Raw genomic sequence first — 26176 nt, 5'->3', positions numbered from 1 at the left:
CCCGGGCATTTCTGTCCTTTCTATCTCACTGCATCACACTGCAGGGTATAAAAAACATCCCCAGGCATTTCTATCCTTTCTGTCTCACTGTATCACACTACAGGAAATTAAGAACATCTGCCAAAGCATCAATCTCTGTATCACACTACCCCGATCCTGCCCTTATCCTTGTATCACTAGGCCCTTTACCCTGTCCTTAGGGCTCTTATTGCTTTAATAACAGGGAGGGGGGTAGTCTCTCATTTTTCCAGATGCTCACCTCCACACATGATCACACAGCTCCCCCAACTGTGGAGCTCTGTCAAAGATGAGGGGGATGGGTGGGGGCCAGCAGGGGGTTTGGAGGGAGAAATTTGCTTCAGTTGTGGATAAACAATCCCGGGGAAGGAAAGAGTGGAAAGCCTGTTATCAAGCCAACTAAATAATGCATGAAGCACAGTTTTCCATGCCTGCACTGCCTTTAACTCTTTGTATGCCAAGTTTCAGTGCTTGTTAATCCTCCTCCCTTTCACAGTAATTCATTTTCCTCCTCTCTCCCCTTGTACAGCAGCGCTGGGGAGCACACGGCATTGATGATCCTCGCTCGTCCCACAACAATTCCTCTGCTCCCTGTCCCTTCTCAGCAGCGCCGAGGAGCGCACAGCATCAATGATCTTCACTCTTCCCACAATAATCCCTCCCTCTCCCCTTGTACAGCAGCGCTGAAGAGCACACGGCATTAATGATTTTTATTATTCCCACATTAATCCTTCCCTCCGAGGTTGTATGGCAGCTGAGGAGCACACAGCATTGATGATCCTCATTCTTTCCCCAACGCACAGGCACAGACACACACACACTTACATAAATACCCTGCCTCTACCTATCTATCGCTATTTCTACAGATCCTTCCTGCATGAACTGAGCGAGAGTCTCCCAGAGAGGAACCAGCAGCTTGGCATCTGAAAGAGCACAGGCACAGAGACAAGCACATGAGACAAGCACATGAGAGAGACAAACACACAGACACCCTCCGTCTCTTCCTCACCCACTCTTTGGATTTTCTTTCTCCTCCCATCTTCTCTCTTTCCCCCCACCTCAGTCTCTTTACATCCTCTCCAGTCTCTCGTCCCCCTTCTCCCCCCTGCTCAAGGGCTCCCGACCAAGGCTCGGAACAGCCCCTGACATGTTCATTCAAAACCTGCCCCCCTGACCTCTCCCCTCTCTTCCCCTGCCCTGCCCTTCCCCATCCCGAAGTCCCCCGTCCTCACCTGAGATCCCTCTCTCTACCACCCCAACCGACCGTCTCCGCCAGCCACTCTCCCTGCGTGGGAACGATCGGAGCAGAGTGTCCCAGGTAAGTCCTGACTTCACTTTCAGGCTTTGAGCTTCTCTTTAGGTTCAGTCATTTTTGCTCTGAATCTGCTTTTGTTGTGGATTGGGGGGGGGGGGGGGAGGGAGAGTTTTTTCCTGAGTGCTTTTTCTCGGTTATCGGACAGGGCTCTGCGGGGGTCCAGGAGCAGGTGCTTGTCATGGGTTTTAATGGAGGCTCAGGGGTTTGGAGGAGCTGTCTCTCTCTCTCTCTCTCTCACACACACACATATGTGCACCGAGATTATAATGATAGCTATGTCTGCATGTGGTACTGATGTGATTACCTGTAGCTCTGTAGCCGCTTTTGGAAAATGTGTGCGTGTGTGTGTGTAGGTGTCTACACCTATATATGCCATAGTATGTGTATATGTATGTAAATGTGTATAACTCTACATTTTCTGCGCAATATGTGTATGTGGAGGTGTGTATAATTATGTGTGGGTGTTTAATGTAATGTAGGTGTGTAGAAGTCGTGTAGAATACTCTGCGTTTGACTGGGTATACCGTGCATTTACCTAGCAGTGTACCATTGTGCGTGGATGTACAATGTACTCTAAATGTGTGTGTGTGTAATTGTGTGGAGGTGGCATAAAATGTGTGTATCCTGGAACCTATGTGGGTTCATAAGGTAGCGTACAAGGTAGTGTGGCTGCAGATGTGTGTAATGCTCTGGGTAGGTGTACAATGTGGTCAGTGTGTGTATGTGTGTGTGTCTCTCAGCAGTACACACAGGGGTATGGCTTGCATACTTCCTTGCACACAGCTGAGGTTAATAATCCTGCACTTAATCCAAGACTGTTTTCTCCCAAGTTGGAGGGTGGGGGCATTCATATGTGCCCCTTTCTGCCTCTAGTCTACAGGATGTGTCACTCTATCCAGCCCTGGCCCTAGAAACACGCACTAGGAGGATAAAAAAAACCACAAGGTCCATCCTGTCTCGGCTCTGTCTTCCCTTCCTATTGCAGTGCCTCAGCCCTAATTGCTCTTTGCCTTTCTCTTCACTTTCACCACAGCTCCCACATCTGTCCAGCTCCCTATCCAGTTAATGTAAAGTGTCCCCAATTGTTCTCTCTGTTTCCGAAACCTGTCCTGGCGACCTCCACAGCCAGTCAGATTTTCAGGACGTCCATAATGAATATATGGTACATGAGATCATTTTGCATACATTGGAGACCCGGCATAAGCAAATGTATTCATGCATATTCATTGTGGATATCTTGAAAACCTGATAGGCCATGGAGTTCACCAGGTCAAGTTTGGGAAGCCTTGCTCTACAAAATCTCTCCGGCATTTCTTTCTCATTTCTTGCTTGCTGTCTCTCCATAATTTTTTCCTTCTTTCTTCTCCTTTCTCCTCTTGCCTTTATTTATTCCATCCACACTTTCTCTCCTTTTCTCTCCCATTCTCTCTAACTCCCTCATTCTGAATCTCTCCTGCTTCCCTTTGGCTCTTATCTGCCTCCTCACGTTGACACTTTCACAAGATGCAGGCCACGGTCCTTCCACTCCTCCTTTCAGAGAGAGCCATGAGATTTTGAGCATGCTGGGGAGATATTGCAATTAGGAAAGTCCCGATCTGTCAAGTGACTTTATGTCTTTAGGTAATTGGGAAGCTAGTTAATAGCTCCAGGTGCCTGTGACCTGTGAAAATACACAACGGCCAAACATGAACATGAAAAACTGCGGAACAGCTAATCAATGTGAGTTTGATCAGCCTCTGCATTGCACATGTATGTCAGAAGATCACACAAGAAATCAAAGTCGGGGACAGAAGATTTTCAAAGAGAAGTTCAGGGACTGTAGGATTTATAGAAAGTGCTGAACAGATATAGACGGACAGCAGCAGTACAAGTTTCCCTCACACCCGCTCACACACACACTGCTCCATTTCGCAAAACAGTACAGTAGTTAGTGTGGTATTATCATTTAGGGGCTGAGTTAATACACCGAGCGTTAAAACCGTGCTTTGAAACTCAGCACACAGTTTCCTAATGTGCCTGCTGAACAATTTTAAAACTCCTGATGCAGTAAGCTAATGGTATGCTAATGCAGCGGGAGTAAAATGTGGACAAACCCAAAAATGCACGCAGAAAATGCTTAGCACACATAGAAAACAGGGGAGCTGATATTCAAAACAGCTGAGCCCTAAGTTAGGTGCCTTGGTTTGAAAATCAGTGCCAAGCTGCTAACTATGTTTCCCCACCCTAACTCTGCCCTGTAGCCACCCCCATTCTAGAATCCTAATGAAACTAGAAGCCTAAATTTAGACACTCAGCCCTAGTAAATTTTCCAAAGGGCTAATTTAGCAGTCTAACTCCAAAGGTCAGGAGTATAAACTCTTAGAAAATTGGCTCCCATGTTTTTCTTGCGTAAAGGCCAATATTCAGTGTTGCGTAGGAGGTGGATCCTTGGGCTGAGGTGGGGTTGACGCAACCCGTAGGCGAGGGCCTACGGGTCCCCACTGTCAGCAGGCGGAGTGGGCTGAAGCTGGAGGCCACTGGAGCTTCACCTATACCAGCCCACGTTCCCCTCGGGTTGAGCCTTTGAGTGCCGGGGCCGGCAGGACTTAGGTGGGCCTCAAGGTTAAGTACAGGTAGTAGATGGTTCAGCCCAGAGACAGCAGCCAGCAGATGATGTGGTCCTATTCTGGACGGGATATGGAACAGGAACTCAGGCACCAAGGAGCAAGAAGGAACTGAAGGTGCCTGAGCAAAGGGAGGCCAAAGCCTTAATAGTCCATGTCCAGAGGATAGGGATAGAGGCATCACTGTCAAGCTTGAATGGAAGCTGGCGGCACTTGGAAGGTGTAGCAAGCAACATGGAACTCTGGACTCAAGAAAGTGTGAGGCGAAGTCATTCGTAGCAATGGTCAAGGCACGGAGAAGGCAGACATGGTCAGACTAGCAATGGTCAAGGCACGAAGGCAGGCGTGGTCAGACGTAGCAATGGTCAAGGCACAGAGAAGGCAGGTGTGGTCAGACGTAGCAATGGTCAAGGCACGGAGAAGGCAGGCGTGGTCTGACGTAGCAATGGTCAGAACCAGGAAGTCAATCAGCACACAGACGAGACGAACACAGAACAGGATCCAGGAGCTTGGAGAAACAGGAACACAAAGCAAGGCTCACGGAGAAGCAGCGAGTACGAGGAAACCTGGAACAGGAAACCAAGGAGACCTGTTGCAAAGGCAACGCTTCAGTGCGAGGCCTGAGCATTTAAGCGCTGAGGGAACTGACGTCAGCATCCGGGTCAGTGACCAGATTCCCGCCGCGGGCCCTTTAAAGGTTTCACTGGTGTGCGTGTGTGCGCCTAGGGAGGGGTGTGGTGCCGCCGGCGGCGTCTCTCTGTGAACCCCGTGGAGAGGCCCAACGGATGGAGGCATCCTGGCTGGAGGTCCCAGGAAGCGGAGCAGGGCCGGAGGTGCTGGTGGAAGTCCGAGGTCAGGACAGGCAGCCCACCGCCGCCAGCGACGAGGAGCTGGAGCCCGAAGATTCTGTAGAGAGGTGAGAGGGCCGCACCGCGGGGCTGCCGTGGGCGGCAAGCGTAACATTCAGCTGCTATCTGGCTGAGCAAGTTAACCAGCTAAAGTTATCTGGGTCAGTTGGCTAAAATACACAGCAGTGCGGCTTTTTACAGTGAGCTGGATAAGTTATAGGACAGCCAAATAGCTAATCTAGACTTATCTGGCTCACTAAGCCAGAAAGCGGCTGAATATTGACATTTATCTAGTTAAGTTAGCCGGGTAAGCAGCTCCCTGGAACAACCCTGTCCCACCGTTTACTTTTCCGGCTGTGTGTTTAGCTGGATAAACAGTTAGATGGCTAAGTGGTGGCCACTGAGTGCGACCGAATATGCAGACAGTGTAACTTAGCCGGCAAAGTCGTAACATAACCAGCTAAGAGGCTCTGAGTATCAACTTCTTAAATCCCAAGTACAGGTCCTAAAGTTTCCACACGTAGACTAACATCAGCCCTAGAAACTTTACTCCACCTCGGACTAGGAGTTACGTTTCCAGTGCTAAGAAAATACGAGTTAAGCCAGTGCATCTCTCTGCATCTGGGGTGGGGGGGGGGGGGGTGTTAATACCTAATGTCATCATTACCATTACATTTTCATCAGAGGATGCTAGCCTGCATGCAGATTGTTGTGCATAAAACTCGTTTGTTGTATCAGGAGTCAAGTTTGCACTCACAAAAAAAAGTGTGCACACACGTAAGAATAAATTTGTGCCGTTTGCAGAGCGCACCTTGTTACACTGGCCTCCTAGTTTAGCAAGTTGTGTTTTCCCAGCACAAGCAGTTTGGGTTTAGACCTGTTGCTGGCCATTTTCAAAGCCGTTTGTTTTGGTGACTTGGCCTGCCTGATCACCGGCCCCTTCGGAGCTGTTGAAAGGTTCATTTGAGGTTCACAAAGTGCACACTTCTAGCTTCACTAAAATGTGTCCTTCCCCTGGGTGCAGGAGCGGTTCTGTAATGAGGCAGGGTGAGGTGGTCGCTTCAGGTGGCAGAATTTTGAGGCGGCAAAAAATGCCCCTCTCAGAACGTCACTGTGGCGTCCGCCTCACCTTGCCTGCCTCTGCTGCAGCTGCTGGGGGCCACCGCCAGAACCCAGGCCAGTGGCGGCTGAAGAACAGAGAATGACTGGGGGCCACCACCGCATCTCAGGCCAGTGGCGGCCAAAGAGCGGAGAATGGCTGGGGACCGTCACCGGAGCTCAGGGCAGCAGCAACCGAAGAATGGAGAGAGGCTGGAGGCTATCGCCGGAGCTCAGGCTGGTGGCGGCTGAAGAAAGAGAAGAGGCCCCTCGTGAGAGAAAGAGGCAGCTTGCGTATGTGGTGTGTGTGTGTGTGTGTGTGCTTGTGCTTGTGTGAGAGGCAGCATGCGTGTATGTGAATCTGAGAGGCAGCTTGTGTGTATATGCGCCTGTGTGAGGCAGCTTGCTTGTTTGTGTGTGTGAGAGATCACGAGCCTGGGGAGGTGAGAGAGCATGTGTGAGGGTACTTGGGGATGGGGGGGGGGGGGGAGAGCATGTGTGAGGGTGCTTTCATGTGGGTGCCAGAGAGAGGGAGCCTATAGGGGGTGGGGAGGGGGGCACAATCTCATCCTTTGCCTCAGACAGCAGATTGCCTTGAACCACCCCTGCCTGGGTGTGTCTATGTCAAGGGGGAGGGGGGAGTAAAATAATGTGCTTAATTGGCATTTTCAAAAATATGCAAGCTAAGTCAACATATGCACCCCTTCCTGCCTCCTTTTACCACCTGCAGAACTAGGAGGTGCAAAGCAAGCATGTGGGCACTTTTAGCCAGGATTTTAAAGTGAAACCAATGGTGTAATTTTCAAAATCTTGCTACAGCGTGCGCATTGTAAAAATGCACGCACATGTGTTGTGAAAGCACTTGAATACAGCCCGAGTACCTCAGCTGCCTCCAACTGACTCCCCCCTCCCCCCTTCAGGGGTGAGTCTTCAAAGGCCCTTATCCGGATAGACTGCATTGGCTGAAAATTGTCCTCGTGAGGACCTCTGATGAGCTTCTGCAATGAACGCACTTTCAGCTGGATTATGAAAAGGCAATCTCGGGACGTATTTAGGACAGGGGAGTAAATCACATAGGTATGTCTGCCTTTTCAAAGGAAGGACCCACTGTTTTGCGCTCGCTTGGATGACCGCAGAAATAGTAGGAGGAAACCCTCCCCACGCGGGCATTTAGGACACGCATGCTTGAAGATCCTTTTCAAAGGGAAATTCCGCCGGCCCATATAGCCTTGCACCTTGGCAGTTTATTCAAAATTGCCCCCCCCCAGATTAGTTGAAAAGAAAACCGAACCATGCACTTTGGAGGTAAAATGGATGTCAGGATGTAGAGCCTATCGAGAAAAATGCCGATCCATCTGGTCTCCAGATGAAAGAATGTTTTTGAAACTGTTTTTTTTTTAATTGGCTACAGATGTATAGGCTGTGTTTTACCATCCCTCTCTACCCTCCACTCCCCCACCCCCATCCCAAATGCCATGTGGAAGAAACTGAGAGACAGTTCTAAGTAGACTGAATATGATGGCCTTAATTTTACCTCAGCTATTTTCAATAACTGACTTGCTGGTTTATTTGCCAAGCTCCTGCAGAATAACAATGGATCAGAAAACTCAGGCTGTGTTCTGAATGTGACCTTGCTTCTGCCTGATTGAGAGCACATACCAGCTTGAAGCAGAAACAGTGGCACGTGTGTGTGTGTGCGTGTGTGTGCGTGTGCGTGTGTGTGTGTGTGTGTGTCTGTGATTTTCTGAGTGCCTATGTGTCGGTTAGCTGTGTGACAGCTGTGAGCCTGGTGATGGAGCGCTTGGGATATATTTTTTCTCTGTCTTTCTTTCTCTGGAGCGCTGTATATGGTTTCCAGGAGTGGAACAATAGTCTGTGTCACCGATTCCCCTGCAATGTCCCTGACCCCCCGGAGGAGGTAGGGCTGGATTCAATGAGAGCAGCTTAGCAACTTCTCGACTGCTGTTAACTGCAGTCAGAGCCTGGAATTCATATAATAGGAGACACCCACATCCACACTAACACACACACACACACTCACACACACATACACACACACACACACACACACACACACAGCCTCCCCCCACCCCAAACACAGTCATAAATACCCTCAAAGCTAGTTCCTCAGAAACAGTGGAGGGGGTTAAGGCGATATTCTGGGGGTGGAGATAGTGAATTTAGGGGATATTGTACCTTTGCATACATGGCGGGGAGAACAATTTCCAAAGGGATTTGCCTGGGTATATTTCCTTGGGTTGAAATTTGACCCTCCTGTCAGCAGTGAAAATTCACAAATGTGTGCACTTTGGCCCTGGAGAAAAGGGGCAAGGCCGGCTCAGAGGGAGGGCGGGAATTAAGGTGCACCCTTTAGTACAGTATGCGGAACGACTGCCATCCCTGAATCTTCAAAGGGAGGTCTGCAATGAGTTTCCCTTTAGGAATTAGTGATATGGGTTCATGGGTACAGCAAGCTGTCCGGGGTATTTCAATGTTGTCCCCAACCTGACTCCCCTGAGGCTACAGAGTCAGTGACAGAGCCGGGGATTAGAGCTAAGGCAGGGAAATAAAGTGACTCCCCTGAAGTCACACACTCCGTGACAGAGCCGGGGATTACAGCTGAGGCACAGGGAGATAAAGTGACTTCCCTGAGATCACACACACACACACATACAGTTAGTTACAGAGCCGGGGATTAGGGCTGAGGTAAAGGGAGATAAAGTGGTTTACCTGAGCTCACACACAGAGCGTTAGTGGGGAGCTGGGTATTAGAACTGAATCACAGGGAGATAAAGTGATTTGTCATAGGTCACACAAAAAAATTGGGTCCGTGACAGAGCCAGGAATTAGAACTGAACCACATAAATACAGTGATACTTCGGTTCTCGAACATAATTCGTTCCAGGAGGACGGTCGAGAACCAAATTGTTCGAGAACCGAAGCAATGAAACCCAATAGGAAATAATGGAAACTGGATTAATTCATTCCAAGCCCCAGAAAATGCCTATTTACTGGCCTAATTTGTATATAATATGTAGAAAAACATGAGTCTCAACAAGAAATAAAACATTGGCAGCCTTTATAACAGCTTTATTCTTAAGGAAAGTAGAGATGGTTGATTTTGGCACGCCATACTCAGCAGACAGATCCGAAACACGTGTGCCCTGTTCATATTTGGCAATGATTTCTTTCTTCAGCTCAATAGTTGTTCTCACAGCTTTCCGTGTTCTGGCTTTCTTTGGACCCATGTCTAAGGGTTAAATTCAGTGTAAAGCGTGACTCTCTCCACAAAGCGTGACTCTCTCTCTGCACTCACACTGATGACGCAAGCAAGGCGCGCTGGGCCGAATGAACGCCATTCGGCTCAACTCGGCTCATCTCGGAAGTTCGAGTTCCAAATATTTGTTCGGATTCCAAGACAAAAGTTTCTCGAATCTCCTGGTCGAATACCGATTTGGTCGAAAGTCAAGGCGTTCGAGAACCGAGGTATCACTGTATATAAAAAAAGAAAAAGAAAAAAAAAACCTGAACCACAGAGAGGTAAAGTAACTCCTCCTGAGATCTCACACCAACAGGCCGATACAGAACGGTCAGTTTTCAAAACCCGTGGCTGTCAGCGGGTTCGAGAACCAACGCCAGTAAAATTAAGCGTCGGTTGTCGGACCCGCTGACAGCCTCCACTTCCACTAAGGAGGCGCTAGGGACGTGCTATTGTCCCCAGTTCCTCCTTATTAGCGCGACACCTAATTTAGATAGAGAATCGCATGCCCAGGAGAGGTGCCTGGGCATGCGTCGGGAGAGCGGGCGCTCGCCTTGGTGCGCCGGCTCTCCTGCATGTTTTACTGAATCGGCCTGAAAGTCAGTGATTGGAACTGAACCACAGAGTGGTAAAGTGATTCCTCCAGAGGTCACAGGGAGACTCACTGACTGAGGTGGGGGTTAGAGCTGAGGGCCAGGGAGATAAAGTGACTCCCCTGCAGTGACAGGGCTGCAGATTAGAAGGGAATCACAGGGAGATAAAGTGACTCCCCTGCAGTGACAGGACTGGGGATTAGAAGGGAGTCACAGGGAGATAAAGTGACTCCCCTGCAGTGACAGGACTGGGGATTAGAAGGGAGTCACAGGGAGATAAAGTGACTCCCCTGCAGTGACAGGACTGGGGATTAGAAGGGAGTCACAGGGAGATACAGTGACTCACCAGAAGTTTTACAGTCGGTGAAACTTTCTCTGTGGTTTAACCCCTTTCTCTTTCATTCTCTGGTGTTATTTCACGCCAAACAGAAACTGTTTTACGGGGGGTTGAAAGTGGCCCTGCATTATAGAAACATAGAAAATGATGGCAGAAAAAGACCAATTGGCCCAACTAGTCTGCCCAGCAAGCTCCCACACTTATTTTCCCATACTTATCTGTTTCATCAACCTTGTTGGTAACTGTTTGATTCAAATTTCCTGCCATCCCCTTGCATTGATGCAGAGAGTAATGCTGGAGTTGCATCAATGGTGAGCAGCATAAGGCTTATGGTTAAGGGTAGTAATCGCCGCATCCAGCAAGTTCCTTGAGCCCCAACCCCCACCCCTTCCTATTGCATGGAGATGTTTCTCCGCCCCTCAGAGCCCAGTCATGTGAAGTGTCCCAGCCTCACCCCCATACCACCATCAAGACTCCAGCTTCCTGCACTGTCCCCCCTCTCTCTCACCTCTGTCCCTCAGTCCCTGTTTCCTTCCTCCCTTTCACTGCTTTTCTTGGTCTCAGTCTCCTTCCTTTTCTTTCTGTCTCGCCCCACTCTTCATCACTCTTTCTCACTCTCGCTAGCCTCAGCTCTCCCATAGTCCTTAACTTGTAGCCAAATTGCTTACCGTCAATCTTATAAACGGCCTGGTATGGCCCCTGAGTAAGATGTTATCTCAACTGGCTTCCACGAAAAAAATGCAACAAGTTCTTCCAGGAAAAATACAAAATCAATCGTTGGCACCCAGCAGCAGTTGATTGCATATTGCATTTCTGACATATCTGTCTGGTTTTGATTTTATGAACGATGCATGAAAAGAGGGATGGCTGTGCATAGGGTATTTACGTTCCTTGCGCGATCGGATAACTGGTGGCGAGGACAGGAGACGGAAAATGAGAGAAGTGAAGTGGAGAGCAGGCGATGATAGTGTGGAAAGGGGATGGGATACAGAGAAGAGACAAGGAGGTCAGAAAACAGATGGCAAAGAGACCTGCCCATGGAGATCCAGCGGGAGACCTCAAACTTCTTTTCCACTGTGGGAGATATCTAAGCTGAATTTTCTAGCTCACCACTTATGAAGGCCAAAATGTCCCATAATGGCCCAAAAAAAAAAAAAAAGATGACCCCCCCCCCCCAATGCACAGGGCCAGTGCAAAGTCCAATTGCAAATATCCCAATGAGTTTCCCCTCTATGTTTCACAGCATTGTAAGCAATGCTGCCTAAAGTACATGTTCCCTTTGCCTGTTATAAACTGTTTCCCACAATTTAGTTGGATAATGAGAAATAGAAGAAATAGACTATGCTCAGAGCTGCTTAAGCATTTAATTAATTATCCATAGTGCCTACCACAAATTACTTCAGCAGGCTGTGCATCTCCGTGTCATGCGCACAGCTTTGGCCACCCTCGTCGTTCAGTGCTGTGTATAGCGCCATCACCCGTACAAAGAAGGCCAGCGGGCGTGTATCCGCAGACAGTGCCTCAGATAAGGCGATCCTATTTTTCTGGATGTGACATTTCTGTGGTCCATCTTGTTTCTATATTTCGTAACCGGGACTTGCTTCATCAGTGCTCTAATCATTCCTGTAACAAAATGCAATCTAACACTTGAGCCACTTTATTTACTGTACTAATTTTAGAGTAAAGAACCCCGTAGAGATGTAATAATGAGGTAATGATGAGACAGGGAATTTTGTAGAAAGATGTTCTTATAAAGAGAATGTTTTTTATAACAGCAAGGGACACTCCGGGCAGTGTGAAAACGAATTCTTATAAGGGAAAGGCTGTTGTAAGGAGGATGTATCATTTCACAATTTCTTCTTTGCCTTCTCTATCCCTCTCCCCTATTTTTGACCCCCTATAATATAATTTTTGGTCTTTTAGGGAACCTCAGACCCCAGGATGCTTTTTGCTTGTGGCTGAATGAAGCTACAGTTGGTTCACCCTCTTAAAAAAAAACCAAAAAACTAAACACAAACAAATACTATGACTCCAAAGTCCCTGTGACAGTTTTCTGTCACAAACTCCTACCGCCTGCCTTAGCATATAGATCATACAGGAAGCTGTATGCCATTAATCTGGGCTACTCCGGGAAGAGACAACTACGATTCAGTAAACAGCAGTACGATATAATTTATACCCAGGAGAATAGATGAATGGCTTACAGTGCTCCCGCAATGTAATTACTGCTGGTAAGTCAAGTAGAGAGAGACAGGGACAACGAAAGGAAGGAAGAGAGAGACCCAGTACGAAAAAGATAAACTGAGAAAAAGGATGACAGAGAGCAAGAAAGCACAAAGTACTGGATCTTAAAGACTAGGAAATGTAATCTACTGTCCATGATTTGACAGGCCTCACAGTGCTAACGATTCCATATTTTAAGTACTGGCTGAGGCATTCAGTGGCATGATAGACTTGAGGTCTTAGATCTTAAGGACCGGCTGATAAATTTCTAAAGCCCTCAAGACCCCGAGCCCTGGATGTCAAAGGCTTCTTGGCAGCTCCACTGCACCGAGATCAGGGTCTTAAAGGACTGCCCTGTGGATCTTGGATGCTGAATACAGTCGGATTCCTCCTCACTGAACCTTAATGACTGGCAGATGAACCTTACATCTCCCGGGTCTGTGCTACCTTTATGGACTTGGTGGTGGTTCCTGTTGCAGCATGGAACTTAAATCATAGATCTTTTGGACTGGTCCGCGGATTCTGGAGCACTTGAGAACCGATATGTTAGGGACTGGTTGGTGGTTTCTGGTGACACTGTGGGTCTGCTGAGTTGGCCAAAATGGAATCTTTGGCACTGAATATTCCAAGTTTCCCAAAAAATGTATTTATTTATTAAGGGCAGTACCTTGACCAAGACCCCATGTCTGCTTCCGCATGAGACTTCAGGTTCCTAGTATGCCTGAGACACTAAGACAGAGAGTGTATGTGTGTTAGACGTTTCTAGGCCATGTTTTAGTTTTAGCAAATACCTGAGAAGTCTGCGATGAGCTAATTGTAGCCTGCAGACTGCTGCCAGAACTTACCAGCCTGCGGCAGACGCTGGTGCTGGAGGAGAGGACAGGGAGGGAGGAAGTGCTACCGTCACTTCCATGACCCTGGATTGACGTCAGACCTCATTTAGAAGCTTGTTAGTGGCTGCCTTTGGGATTTTGATGTTACAAAGAAGTGCGGGGGAGACAGGCAGTGGGGGGAACCTCAGTTTCTCAGAAGACAGAGAGGTGACTGGAGAAATTTAATGAGGGAGTAGCAGGCAACATGAGTATTTTTATACTGACTTTATTCCATGGGGAAATCATTTCATTCTTTTTGTTTTATATATATATTTAACACAACACACATGGATTCCAGCCTGAGGAAAAAGCAGGCTTCTCTCTTATTTTGGCCTTTTTTTTCTTTTTAAGCCTCTATTTTTGACCCCACCTCCCCAGACGATGTACGAGGGAGGCTGTGGAGATCCTTCCCAACCCAAGCTCTGAAGGGGTGCCCCTTTCTCAGATGCACCAAAAGTGCCTTTCTTTGGCTGCCATGGTGGCAGCAGGCATCTTCCCTCCCTCTCTCCCCAGATCTCAGCGCATACCCAGGCCCAACCAGCCCCCAACAAAAGTAGTTACCTTTAACAGCACCCAATGGATTCCAACCTGTGGAAAAGACAGGTCTCCTTTAACAATGTGCACACACTGATTCCAGGGATGCAGAGCCCGGCACCTCTAAGTCACTGGTTTCAGGGGACTGGATGGGCCTAGGGGATTGACACAGAGATACAGAGCCCGGCACCTCTAAGTCACTGTTTTCAGGGGACTGGATGGGCCTAGAGGATTCACACAGGGATACACCCGGCACCTCTAAGTCACTGGTTTCAGGGGACTGGATGGGCCTAGGGGATTGACACAGAGATACGGAGCCCGGCACCTCTAAGTCACTGGTTTCAGGGGACTGGATGGGCCTAGGGGATTGACACAGGGATACGGAGCCCGGCACTTCTAAGTCACTGGTTTCAGGGGACTGGATGGGCCTAGGGGATTGACACAGGGATACGGAGCCCGGCACCTCTAAGTCACTGGTTTCAGGGGACTGGATGGGCCTAGGGGACTGGCACAGGGATATGGAGCCCGGCACTTCTAAGTCACTGGTTTCAGGGGACTGGATGGGCCTAGGGGATTGACACAGGGATACGGAGCCCAGCACTTCTAAGTCACTGGTTTCAGGGGACTGGATGGGCCTAGAGGATTGACACAGGGATACGGAGCCCGGCACCTCTAAGTCACTGGTTTCAGGGGACTGGATGGGCCTAGAGGATTGACACAGGGATACGGAGCCCAGCACTTCTAAGTCACTGGTTTCAGGGGACTGGATGGGCCTAGAGGATTGACACAGGGATACGGAGCCCGGCACCTCTAAGTCACTGGTTTCAGGGGACTGGATGGGCCTAGGGGACTGGCACAGGGATACGGAGCCCAGCACTTCTAAGTCACTGGTTTCAGGGGACTGGATGGGCCTAGGGGATTGACACAGGGATACGGAGCCCGGCACTTCTAAGTCACTGGTTTCAGGGGACTGGATGGGTCTAGAGGATTGACACAGGGATACGGAGCCCGGCACCTCTAAGTCACTGGTTTCAGGGGACTGGATGGGCCTAGGGGACTGGCACAGGGATACGGAGCCCAGCACTTCTAAGTCACTGGTTTCAGGGGACTGGATGGGCCTAGGGGATTGACACAGGGATACGGAGCCCAGCACTTCTAAGTCACTGGTTTCAGGGGACTGGATGGGCCTAGAGGATTGACACAGGGATACGGAGCCCGGCACCTCTAAGTCACTGGTTTCAGGGGACTGGATGGGCCTAGAGGATTGACACAGGGATACGGAGCCCAGCACTTCTAAGTCACTGGTTTCAGGGGATTGGATGGGCCTAGAGGATTGACACAGGGATACGGAGCCCGGCACCTCTAAGTCACTGGTTTCAGGGGACTGGATGGACCTAGGGGACTGGCACAGGGATACGGAGCCCAGCACTTCTAAGTCACTGGTTTCAGGGGACTGGATGGGCCTAGGGGATTGACACAGGGATACGGAGCCCGGCACTTCTAAGTCACTGAACTGATTGGCTCAGGGGAATGGGACAGGGATAAAGAGTCTGTCACCTTTAGGTCACAGATATTAGATGAGCATGGGAGACTGGCACAGAGATACAGAGTTGGTCACCTCTAGATCACTGGTATAAGGGAATTAACTGGCAGTGTAGGCCTTTTAAATTATTCAGTTTTTAGAAAAATGGTGAAACTGTTATTTTTCAAGATGGCATTCACCCATTTTTTAGATTTGTATTCTACTGTATGCTGTTTTTGGAATACCTGTAACATGCTTGCCAACTGCGTGTGTTAATTGTTAGAATTTCTGTTATTATAGTTTTGAAATGTATTTTTGTAATGTTATGTAATAATCCGCCTGGAGAATAAGTTATGGGGAGGCAGAATTCAATACTAGCTAACTAAATAAATGACCAAGAGATGGATACCGGGCTGCGCAGCTGCCTGGGATGTTTTGCTGAGAACAGGGACTTCGGCAGCAGTACCCTGTGTGCTGTGTAATATAAGAGTACACACAGCCAGCAGTGCTACTGACAGGGGAGGCAGAGGGAGAGCCCTGAAAAAAAACAAATGAGAGAAAAAGGGGGTGGGTGGGGGGAGGAAACTAATGTGAGAATTGTCTCATAGGAAGCTGCTAATTTATGAGCTGTAAGAGTATTCAGTATTCAAAGCTCTTAGCTGTGGGTTCCAAGCCAGGGGAACACCAGCTCCATATTATGTTTTCTCTGAAGACAAGCAAACGCTCACCAGTCACACGGACAAATGGGTGAGGTGACTCTGCCTGGCAATGAGCGGAACAGACTTTTCCAGAGCTTTCCGGTAAAGATGAAAAGTCATTGCTCTACCCCCAATATTCAGTTCCCAGTCCTCATGGCCAGGATGTTGAGGGGATATAATTAGATCTCTTGGGGGTTGTTTTTTATTAGGTGGGGGTTTAGATGTCGCAAATCCTGTCTTGTAGAAAGGTAACCAACTGTATTAGAGTTCATCTCCCTATGACTGGCACTTATCCCCAGCATATAGATGGAAACCCTATTTTTATATAGCTGTTAGTTGTCATATTCCCTCAGGATTTGTTTCTGCTGAAGCCTCCCTCCATGTCATGGGACAGCAGTGTGGTTCTAATCTTGCTGATGAAAATCCCCTTTGAATTATCATGAGCTCAAGCTTCTGACCTGCAAAGTCACATTTCTGGTGACGGTCACCTCAACCCAAAGAGTGAGTATGCTCCAGACTTTAATGACTTAATCGCCTTGCAATAGATTTTAACATAATAGACTGTTGCTTCATACACATTCCAAGTTCCTGCCCAAGGTAAGAACATAAGAACATCCATACTGGGTCAGACCAAGGGTCCATCAAGCCCAGCATCCTGTTTCCAACAGTGGCCAATCCAGGCCATAAGAACCTGGCAAGTACCCAAAAAACTAAGTCTATCCCATGCTACTGTTGCTAGTAATAGCAGTGGCTATTTTCTAAGTCAACTTAATTAATAGCAGGTAATGGACTTCTCCTCCAAGAACTTAGCCAAACCTTTTTTGAACCCAGCTACACTAACTGCACTAACCACATCCTCTGGCAACAAATTCCAGAGTTTAATTGTGCGTTGTCAGTTGTCCAACCTACATTTTCCCCCAAGCCACAGGCTCATAAGGGTGAAGCAGTATGCCATATTTCCGATTGCAAAAGAGCTGATGCCTTGGGAAAGAACTCCATGGAGCTGGCCCAGAAGTTCAGGTGGCAAGTGCTGCGAATGACCACGTGGAAGGTCCCTGGCATGATCCCTGAGTTAGCTTTTCTGCTCCCTGGGTTGACTGAAGATGCTGTCGAGGCTGCCTTCACAATTCTCAGGGTAGGGGAAGAGGAGAGGAGTCATGGTCTTTGCTCAAGGGTGACACCTGGTAGCCAGATTCAAGGCCTTGATTGTAGGGTTTCGGAAGGAGCCTTGGTGCATGATCCCTGGCCTGGGATCATCGCTGCAGTGACCAGGAGAGAGGGAGGGTTTATAAAATAGAGGAAAATATACCTGTCCGAGTGCTAATGAAGGCTCATGGTGCCAGATCCCAACTCCTGACTGAACTGAAGTACAGTGGAGCAGGAGGAAACTATGGGGGTAAAAAAAAAAAAAAAAGAAAGAGCTCCACAAAACTGGAGGAGGTAAGAGACAAAGCAGATACAAAAGAAAAGAAGAAAAATGAATACATTACCAAATCCGTTTAACAAGCCAACAATAAGTCTTAGTACTGCAATGCTAATGTAGCCCCCGTTCCATTCTGGTCCTGGGCACGGGGCACACAGGGAGAGCCATGAGCCACGCAAGGCCCCATGATCATCCCAGGATTCCTGCAGAAGGAAGAAAAACAAGTTTTAAAGAAGCTTATTATTTTGTCTCGGGGGGGCTCTTCTGCACACCAGTCAGTCACACAAAAATTCATTCTCAGCTTGTTGTTGAAAATAAAGCCTTTCCTCATAAAACTGATGGCAAAACACAAGTCCAAAAACAGCACACATGGTACTGGACACCAGTACTGTAACAAACTTCCCCAGCACAAAAACAAAAACCACAGTCTCTTCCCGTCTCTCCTTCAAGCAGGCCAGCTCTTTGGGACAGGTACCCTCTTCTTCCCTGGGCCCTCCCAGTACCCGTTCTTCAATATTAGCTCTTTTTCTCTTGGAGTCTTGGGCTGGGGGCAGTTGGACCAGTGTTTGACTCAGGTGGATTTTCCCTGACAGGTGACCCTTTCTCCTAGCACCTCCTGGTTCATCAACTCTTCCAAGCACTCTCCCTCTCTCTCTCTCTCTCCCTCTCTCTCGTGGACTCCCAGGCAACTTCCACCCTGGAATTCCTCTCCTCCACTCAGCTCTCTGGGACCTCTCTTAGGAGATGGCTCCACCCACCCCTCAGGACTCTAGGGCTTAGAATCCTACTTCTTACATTTCTCAACTTCTCCTCCTCTTCATGTTGGAGCAGGGGGTTTCCTACCGCTCTTTTACTTCTCCCAGGGGGGAGTGGTGCTCCTCCTCATCCCACTGACATTCATTTGACATCACCAACAGGCAGGGTCTGGTGACTCCTGCCTCTCTGGCTCAGCGAGGACTCAGACGTACGTACGGTGCAGTCAGAGCGTGGGATCATGGGCATGCTGCCTAAAACAGATAGAGGAGGAGCCTGGAGCCATTATAGCCAGTAAGGTTGAATACTGGGAGGGGGGGGATTCTTGGATGGGGGGGGGGGAGGAAAGAGAAACAAGTAAATACTGGAATCTGCTTCATATATTTACAGCAGAAAGCGTGAGATCACAATTTGTGCTGTTTTCAGAGCAGCACTAGGTCTTGCTGATGGTCCTTTGGAATTTGTTAATAGCTTCTGTCCAGTTGCAAAATCCTAACCAAATTCAATCAATCTGACCAAGAAATATTTGGAAGAGAATGATGTTGCCCTTACCAATAAAATGAAAGAGAGGTTGACTGGAAATGTGGTTAGTTCTTTGACGTTTGATGAATCACCAGATATTCTTGTCGGCCCTACCATAGCGATCTTGTTTTCATATTTGGATTTTGTTATGGAGAAGCCTGCAGTCTTTTTGACAAATTTACAGTTTGTAACGGCAGCAAACAGCCAAACGGTAGCACCTTGTGTCAGTAAAACTTGAAATGAATATGATCTTTCCTGGAATAATATGACAGCAGTGAATAGCGACTCAGCTTCCCACTGCGCAATTCTCACACAGGATGTGAAGCTGAATGAAAAACCTCACTTGCTTTGTTTGTCTTTCCCTGCTCTCTTTCTGCATGTTGCTGTGTCTCTCATGCGTTGTCCAAAAATGGGTGATTTAAAGAAGTTCAAAATCGATTTTGGTGCAGTTTCCAAGCATTCCAGTATAACAAAAAAAACCCACCTCTTTTGCGATAGCTGTGACGAGATTGTGTTTGAATGCAGCATTCCAATTCCTGCTGTACCAAAGATGGTTTAGTTTGTTTCTGCCTGCACAGAGTGTGCAAAATGCATGGCGGGTCTTAATGCATCTTTTAGATCAGGAACAGTTCAACAGCAGGAAAGCCAAAAAAACCCCTGAAAATGTAAGCAACTCAACAAGAAGTTAGGCAAAACCTTAATGCAAAACTTGAATTTCTGATTGAAACATTTCACCCACTGTATGAGCACAGAAGAAACTGGAATCCTGTCGTTCTCAGCAAGCTGTTTTCTCTAATACAGAGGTGATGGCATTCTGGCTAACAATATCACTGCAGAACTTTCTCGCAAAAGCACATCTGGAGAGATTCCAGAAAAAAAAACAAACCAAACCCCAGATCTTTTCATGATCATGTTGCCGGTTGATGAGCAGGAGACACTCACAAATTGTTGTCAAAGTTTTCCTGAAGAGCTGTCAAAGAAGTGGGAAGCTACTGTTACTTACAATCTGTCCCCTGAAGCTTTTTCACGGCGATGCATCATTCTGGAAAGTAATTACGTTATTTGACTCTCATCGCAGAAGTGTGGCCTCAACAGATAACATTTCAAGATGATTTTCGTGTTATGTCACCCTTTCTGGCTTCAATGAAGAAAGTGATAAACTGGAAAGTGAATTCCATGCATACATGGCAGTGCCGCCTGTTCCAGACAGCCACCCCATCCCTCCTCTTGAATTCTGGAAAAGCCACCGCACCGACTTTCCAACCTTGAGGCGTGCTGCTTCTCCCATCCTCGGTGTCCCACTTGGCTCAGCTGATGTGAAGAGAGTGTTCTCTACGTTTTGGCTGCATCCAAGACTGCAGAAGAATAAAAGACGCTTTAAAAATATTGCTGTCGGCCCACGCTACATACTGAAGTCCCCCCAAGGACATATAGATAATTAAACTCCAAAGAAGGAGCAACACATGCTCAGCTAACAAAAACCAAATGAAACCAAAAGATGAGGATATATGTACACTATTGGTGATATATCGGTGTGACCAGAGCGGTCAGTGAACGTATTTGTTGTGAAAATTTTGAGATTTACAAAAACTGTACATACTGCACTCTTGTGTAAATATAGCCTCATCTTCAGGACATAGCTATTGCCAGGCCATGCCTGTGGTGGTCCGTTACTTAAATTCTCAGGATTTTATTCAAAAGTAAACTGTTGATTCAGAGAAAATGGGTATCTTTTGAGGATTTGTTAATGAATTGTGGCATAACTGTTTAGAGGGTTGTTTTACAATCTAGAGCATGCAAACAGTAAATTTCTGTTTCTTAAAAACAATCAATCTACTTCCCCCTGTCCTTGCTTCAGTCCACCAAGCTAAACTCCAGTATTCACCCCGAAAAGTGAGGACTAATTTTTTTGCCCACTGATTTTCTCCCATTTTTATTCTTGTCAAAATAAACCCTGATAAATTCCCAGGCAAAATAAGAAAAAAAAAAAAATTGAAAATGAAGGTCCCTACACATTCTGCAGACTTGGAAAAGGCAGAGACATGTTCCTAAGGCTAAAAGGGGCGCCCCTAGTATAATGAAGAAACAATAAACAGCTCATCTGAGCTCATTTGAATAAACAGAGCTTGTATCAGTTTGTTTTCCAGTTTTTCAAGCACTTTTAAAGCAGAGTACATTCAGGTACTGTAGGTGTTTCCCTGTCTTCGGAGAGCGTACAATCTAACAGGGTCATTCATCAAATACACATGCAATCTCTATGGCGTCACACACTAGCATGCAAATAAGATAATGAGGGGAAATTATGCAAATGAGGGACTCCTAATGCCTTTAGCGGTAAAATAAAACACAATAAAGTGGGATTTAAAGTACCAAATAACACCTTTTTTGTTAATGGTAGATGGGAAACATTTTTTTTATCTCGCCATAGCGGCCGTTATTGCGGATTCCAGCTATTATCGCACGTGATAATAAAGGCCTTCTCTCAGATACACCTGTGCAGCCCTGTTGGCCCAATAAAAACAGCATTTATTACCTGTCCTGTTTTCCTAAAGGTACAATGTTAGGGGGAAGTCTGCTAGTAGTGGGATACTTGTTGCTGCGGGTTGCTCAACAACAGCAACTGGCAAGGGAGATTCAAACGCCTCCAGAGCCAGAGCTGCTAGCCTCACTGCTGGAGAACCCTGGCCCCCGGCAGGGCTGGCTACACAGGAGACCATGCCTGCTGGGTATGCCGGAGGAACACGTGGCTACCAGGTATCCCCCTCAGCTCTCAGGCTATCATGGAATTATATCAAGAACTCAAAGGGGATCTGGAGCCGGTCACGGAAAGGTCCCACACTATACCAGGCCTCACCAAATGCTGCGTTCGTGCCTGCTCTTCGCCTCGTTCCACCCTCTCTACCTCTGTGGCGACTCCCTTCGGGTCTGATGGACGGCTTGCTGCCGCGGCGTCTCCATGCCGCTTCTCCCAGGCGTCCCTGGACCGGCTCGACGCTGCGTAATCCGTCATGTTCCTGATGTCGTAGGGTGCGCGCGCACGCTCCGAAGTATGTACCAGCAAGGGCGCGAACCTCAGGGGCGTCCCCCTGTATTGACGTCACCCCGCTTCCAACATAAAAGGTCTTCACTTGCGCTTACGATTTGAGTTAGCAAGGACTACGAATCAAACTCGGTCAAGGAATACGAATTCGTCCAAGCTACTCTGCCTCCTCGGACTTACCAGAGGTACCCGCTCCTCGGGGGCCTTGCTCTCTTTTCTCTATTTCAGATTGCAGATAGGAACCGGTACTCGCTCCTCGAGGGCCCATGTTCCTGAATACTCTGAAGATTCTTTACTGCCTGGAAGCTATCGCAGATACAGACATTCGTGAGTTACCACCGCTCTCTCAGAGCTTTCTCTGGAACCAGGTACTCGCTCCTCGAGGGCCTAACTCCTTCCAGCTACTGAGCCTTTTTAAGAATCTATGTGCATGTGTCATCTACTACTGGCTATGTATACAGCATAACCTTTCTACTCACTATCTATAGTCTCTCTACAGCTCAGCAACCCTGGGATCGCAGTTCCAGTATCTGAGGGACTTCAGCCCTGCCGGGCACATCAGCTCACTACTGCCAGCTCTGGTGGTTCTACTAACCTGTCTAATAAAGAACTGTCTGTGTCTGTCTCCATACCCAAGCCTAGCCGGTGGTTCCTCTCAGGATATCCTCCTGGGGGCGCTGTCATCTGCCATCGGCCCAAGGATTCACCTATTTACATTAGAGTGCTCACTCCTCCCACTTTAGGAGCTGAGCACAACAGACTGCTATCTCTCATCTGCTTGCTCCTCTCATCAGCATTGCAGATCCTAACAGATTGCTAACTCCTCCCCTCTGGAGGAGCAGATTACAACAGATTACTAACTCTTCCCTTTGGAGGAGTAGATCTCAACACCAAACTATTGTGGGCCCTACATTTTATGGCATCTGGCTCCTCCCAAACGGCAGTTGGGGGTCATGAGGGAAATGTCCCAAACCTCTTTTTCCTGCTGTCCAGGCCAGATCATAACAGATGTACAAGGCCGCATTCATTGGTAATTAACATTCCCTCATGAAATGCAGGACTTGCTGGAATTGAAGTGAGGGTTTTATGCCATTGTTCTGGGAGCTATTGACTGCACTCACTTAGCCATCATCCCATCCCGCGGCAGGGAGGCTCTGCCACTCCATCAACGTGCAAGTGGTCTGTGACGCTCGAATGTGCATCCTCGATGTGGTTGTTAGGTGTCCAGGAGTCACGCATGATTCCTTTTTATTTAGGCAGTCTGGCCTGTTTGAAGATTGTTAAGACGGCCTCTACGATGATGGCTGGCTCGTAGGTATCAGCACTGCTTCTTTCTATAGTCCCTCTCCAACTATGTGTTTACAGAAAACAGCACTGACAAGGGGGGGCTGTTAGGGATGTGACTGCATCGGTTACATGACAAGTGGCTTGCACAGTTAGGTCTGTAAGCCATAGTGGCAGGGCCCAGCTTTCCCTCTCCATGCTGGAGAGGCCTGTTAATGTTGCAAGTCTCTTAGAGGTATGTACAGATCACCAACCCAAGGCAGTGTAGGGTTGGGAGCCAGTCTGTTCAAGACTGCCTGGTCCCAAGCAACAGCAGGCCTCATCACTGTCTGCTCTTGTCCAGCGGGGAGTCTCTAGCCTCCACATCTCCGTGACTCATCCGCAGTGGTCACACAGCAGCTGACATGGTGTTAGAGCAGGCTGCAAGTAAACAGAGGTGCATAAGCATTAGGCTGGCTAGTGGACAAGTAAGGTGGCTCCAGTTAGCAGAAGATTAAAGTGCCACCTAATCTATGCACCCAAAACATATGCAGCTACATAAGACGGATTCTCTGTAGGCCTAGCCTGCCAGTGTATATATATGGCAGAGTAAGCTGTTCTGTGTGGTAGGCTCACAGACTAGTTATCGAGATATCTTCGACAGAAAAGTGGGTAAGTAGGCCTCTATCTAGAAAAAAAGACTACATAAAATAGCGTTCCTGGCAGGCCTCCTGCCACCTCCCCTGCCCCAGGTCTCATCAAACCACCAGCCCAGACCCCCTCCCCTAACCCATTAATCAGGTGAACCTGAAAGTATCAGGCATGAGGGCACCATTTCTCCTCCTCCTTTCCTTCATCTCTGCATCCCCCAAATCAGTTTGAATCATCTAAATCAGCCTCCCCAGCAGCTGAAGCTCTTCCAACTAGGCACAACCCCCCCCCTCCCCAATACCAACACAAAACAGCCCACTCCAAGTATTGGCTGGAAGAGCCTCAGGTGCCAGGGGAGAGGGGAGGTGTACACTACAGGCAGATATCTACTCATTCAGAAAAGTGGCACAGCAGCATATCTGAGCTCTGACGCTGCCAGTTTTCACATCCCCCACCCTCTCAACTGAATGAATAAACAATGTCAAGCCAAGGTGGAATGTTTGCTAACAATGTGTGAGGCCATTTTCTCCCCACCTACTACCACTGTAAAAAGTGTAAGAAAGGATTGCTTGTGTCCAAAGACAGCATGTGCTAATTGAATGCGCACACAGGGGTACATTTTTTTTAAAAAAGCGCGAGCGCGTACTTTTGTTCGCACACCAGGCGCAAACAAAGGTAAGCCGGATTTCAATAGATACGTGCGTATCTTTTAAAATCCGGGATCAGCACGCGCAAAGGGGTGCACATTTGAGCACCTTGGGCGCGCCGAGCCCTGCGCACGTTGCCCGTTCCCTCCGAGGCCACTTCGAAATCGGAGCGGCTTCAGAGGGAACTTAACTTCCACCTATCCCCACCTTCCCCTCCCCTCCCCTACCTAACCCGCCCCCCCCCCCCCAGCCCTATCCAACCCCCCCTACCTTTATCGAAAAGTTACGCCTGCCCGAAGCAGGCGTAACTCGCGCGCGCCGGTGGCCCGCTGGCACGCCATCACTCGACCCAGGGGCTGGTCCGGAGGCCTCGGCCACGCCCCCGGATAGCCCCCGGGCCAGCACCATGCTCCCCGGAACGCCCCCCGGAACACCCCGAATGTCGCGACACCCCCAAGCCTATGCAAAATAGGCTCGGCGCGCGCAGGGTTTTTTTTTAAGGGTTACGCGCGTAACTTGTGCGCGTAACCCTTTTACAATCCACCCCACAATGCATGCTCTGATGTATGCATTGTAGTGGTAAGGAAGAAAACAATAAGTCCAACATCATTTCTAGACACAGACAGAAGCAGGCTAACACAGCACATCACTCACTCAGAAACACACATCGGTTAGGACATTGTTGTTTACAAACTACCTCCAGCACTTTATCTACTGAGGCCCATTTTTGCTGTTCCTCGTGTGTTCATCATCTACCGTCACTGATGTCTGCACCAAGCTTGTCTCTACCTGCTAATGAGGTAGTCAGAGGCTTTACTCCTCACAGAAGATTGTCTGCATCTGGCAGCCAGACAGGCATCTGTCAGAAGCCTGTATGCTCACTGATTTGTCCTTGTTATGGACATGGGCCCCTTAAGACCTGAAATGCCCCTAAATGTTGGTCTTTCTACTTAACAACACTGTAAGTGCTGAAGACATCATGCCTACTACATAGTTTGGCCTCTGTTGGAAACAGGATGCTGGGCTTGATGAACCCTTGGTCTGACCCAGCATGGCAATTTCTTATGTTCTTATGGTACCTCTGGGAGCTGTTGGCCTATACATTTTACACAGTGGCAGGATTCTGAAAGAGGATTGTTGATGACTCATGAGGTCATCGGCTGACAAAACCTCTCTATCCTTAATGCTATGCACTGAGTTTAGGACTGAGAGTCTATCAGCACACCTGCCTTGGTCTTGGTATCCATTAATTATAAAATGTGCAAACAGCATAGGATACCCATCCTATAGGAAAGCAACTATGCTATGGCAAGGGTCTCAAATATGAAAAGACCTGGAAGGCTGCAACTCAGCTTGGAAATGTACCATTTTTCTAGCTTGTGCCATCACTAAATAGATTCTGACCTATCCATTTTTCAGAGGTGACTTTCAACAACATGTGAAGGCATGACACTATCCTATTTCCAATCCAGCTTTCAGAGAGTCAGACCAGCATCCTTGTCTAGCGTCCCCAAGCAGTTAACATAGCCAACATATCATCCAAGGACTAAGGCCCTCACCATCTGTACATGAGAGTTGACTGTTTGCTTATCTAGGTGTAACAGGGCCCAGAAGGGCATGGTGGTGTGCAACCCCTATGAGATATAGTAGCTTGCAATGACCTGTGAAAAGTTTGGGATTGCCATAATATTGGACATGTGCTTACCAAAAGTCTGTACGTGAAGGCCTGCTAGGTGAGCACTCAGATATCAGCACTTGTGATACTATGCTTCTGATGTACATACAAATATATTCAGATGCACATGGATATCAGCTAGGGAATCAGGCTATAACATGTAAAGTCTGTACTTGAAGATTCTAAGTGTCAACTCGTAGCTTCAGGCTGCGCCTTTAAGCAGCTGAGCTACTTGTGCTTTCTCAGATTTCTAGAGCACTTGGCTCCATGTTCTAGGCCCTG

General features: G+C 48.1%; 1 protein-coding gene across 1 annotated transcript in view; it reads left to right on the top strand.

The window, feature by feature from the left end:
* Positions 1-577: 577 nt before the first annotated feature.
* LOC115096480 (caM kinase-like vesicle-associated protein) overlaps positions 578-26176 on the top strand; it is a 189331-nt gene continuing 163732 nt past the window's right edge. Inside the window, exon 1 of the mRNA XM_029611149.1 lies at positions 578-1336. The gene's annotated coding sequence lies outside the window, so the exon portion shown is untranslated. The remainder of the gene's footprint in view (positions 1337-26176) is intronic.

This window comes from Rhinatrema bivittatum, chromosome 1 (assembly GCF_901001135.1).
Source record: "Rhinatrema bivittatum chromosome 1, aRhiBiv1.1, whole genome shotgun sequence".
NCBI classification, from domain to species: Eukaryota; Metazoa; Chordata; class Amphibia; order Gymnophiona; family Rhinatrematidae; genus Rhinatrema; species Rhinatrema bivittatum.
Note: the sequence above shows the minus strand (reverse complement) of the source record. Positions and strands in the feature narration are given on the sequence as shown.